Consider the following 2,515-nt stretch of genomic DNA (forward strand, 5'->3'; position numbering starts at 1 on the left):
ATCTGTTGTGAGGTGGCTCCCTGGCTCAGTTGACAGATTGCTGCGAGCCACTCAGAGGCGGACTCTCAGAGCTGGGATGTTACTAAATGGTAGTTGGGGAGTGGGGGGGGGGAACGAAGGATGTGGGGGAGGGGAAAGCAATACGCGTTGTGATTGACACTGCAAAACACAGAGGTAATGGGTTCCCCCGAGATCGAGCCTGGGCTGGTTGCATACTGACAGCGGGGGCACTAGAACAACGGCAGTAACCCCACTCCACTGGCAAGAACCCCCTAGTTTGAGGTCTTTTCACCATTTCAGAAATCCCAACTTCGGGTGGGGTGGGGGAATTGTAGGAAGCCTAGGAGCAACTCAGAATTGCTGAAGATTTTGGTGGAAGAATTCTTACTGCCTATTCACTTATAAAATGAATCTTTATCTGCATACATTGTAGCCCCTTCACTTTTTCAAAAAGCGAAACCACAGTATTTTTCAAATAATGTACTTTCCCTTAGTTTACAGTTTAGGCTGCCTATTTCAAGACAATTTGGAGAGTCACTAAGTTGAATCTTATCATTTCAAGCTGTAACCTTTCCGCTTGCCAACCCTAGCTTTCTAAAATTATTCTGCTTTCAAACTCATTTGCAGCCCTGAACTGAAAAGGAACGGAGATATTAAATCATTGTTTGCAGAGAAACTGTGCCCCCCCACCACTACACACATCATCCTTGAAAACTGCAGCGTGGTGGGTCTGTAAAAACAAGATGGGCTTTGTATCAGATGTGTATTTCATTTATTTAAATGCACTGATTGATCTAAAGATAAGTAGTAAAAAATAATGCTTCCAAAAAGTTTAAGATTAGGATTGCAGTTTAAGTAACCCTCAGACACAACTGCCCTGAAGTAAATCCACTTTCTTTTAAGTAAACCTGCAAAAAAAATCAAGCCAAACATTAAAAACATAGGCGCCAGTTCTGCCTAAAATGATTTACTTGTGGGCCTAGGACAGTGGGAAAACGACTTTTGAAAGACAAACGGAAAATACAGCAGTTCGTTATTGCTTTGTTAGAAACTTCTCTCAGCTTTTCTTGACGAAGAAGACTTTTTCCATCTCTCTCCCTCCTCCTCCCCTCCGTTGTTTAAAAACCGCACACCTGGGTTGCCAGCGAGAGAGAGCGCGAAGCGCAGTCCACCTATTCAGCAGAGAATACCCACCTACACTAAGCCGCTATAATCGAGAGATACCGATTATTCATTGCGATAGAGATAGAGATACCGGCGCGCTTTTTCCTCTTCCTAGTTTTATTTTTCCACTTCTTTTAATTTCATCTCCTACTTCTAAATAGAAAATGGTGTGAAAGCGATAGGAGATCAAAAGAAAAGAAGCTGACAGGCATCTGCAAATGGGTGTCAAAGGCAATTTGGAGGAACAAGCGGGTGAATTCAGTTCTGGTAGGATAGTTGGGGATCTCAAGCTGCCGGGCGTTCCCAGTCTCGCTAAACCTTGCTACCACCAAAGCTTTTCCATTGGTCGCTTCGCGTCCCTTGTCCCCAGCCTTAAGTCCTGGGGGAAAAAAAATACACAGTCCACAATTTGATCACTGGGACCGACCTTTCCTTTCTCAGAGAGCTTACTAGCCTAATTGACAGGTGGCGGCAGTTGATCCAGAGTTTGGTTGCCGAAAATGTTCCCGGATTCCAAGCTGACTAACGGATTGGTCCCTCAAATCTTACTCCCCGATCCTACCGCGCATAGCTGGTTATAATGAATGGAGTGGGAGAAAAAAAAAAACAGCGTTCCGTCTGTGCTCAGCAGAACTTTCGTTAAATACTAAGCCCCCTAATTCTGGGCTTGCTCGCGCAAGGTAACCGTCGTGGACCGTTCGCACTCAGCCCCGAGACTTAATTCCCGGGGAAACCGAGTCTTAGGATCGCTTGTTGGTCTATTGCCTTTCTCAGCCAGTGATGGAGGGGCAAGGAAGAAAACCGCGGTGCCGGCAGCTGCTTTCATGGATCTCTGCGGATAGCCAGGCGAGAGCCCGAAGGTGCGCTAAAACCTCCAGAACTCGGACAACTGGGCGGGGGTGGAGAGATTAACAAGCTCAGTTATACCCCGGGGTGCACTAATCACCCAGGGACTCCAAAACTCTGATGGAACCGGGAAAACAGTCCGGGGCGCGGGGTCCAAAGGCCGCTCCAAAGTTTGTGTGATAACTGAACGCTTTGATTCGAAGAGCGAAAAGCTTCGGTGACACCTCCGCTTTTATCAAGAACGACCTTCTCGCTCCAAAGTCCAGATTCGGCATAAACTTTTTTTTTTTTTTTGCTTAAGGAAAAGAAGTTTAGATCTCGTTGGAAATACTTTTTTCTAGCGCTCTGAAAAGTCGTGCTTTGAAAATAGATATATGGAAAAGTCGGTTCCCTCCGGGGCACGTACGTCCTCCACACCGGAGCCTTTGGGTTACTCTAAGAACTTCACTGTTTGATGCGCCCTACCATCCGGGTTTTATTTCTCCGACTTCTCGACATAGTTTTT

The sequence above is a fragment of the Vipera ursinii genome, assembly GCF_947247035.1.
Source record: "Vipera ursinii genome assembly, chromosome: 1".
Classification (NCBI taxonomy): domain Eukaryota; kingdom Metazoa; phylum Chordata; class Lepidosauria; order Squamata; family Viperidae; genus Vipera; species Vipera ursinii.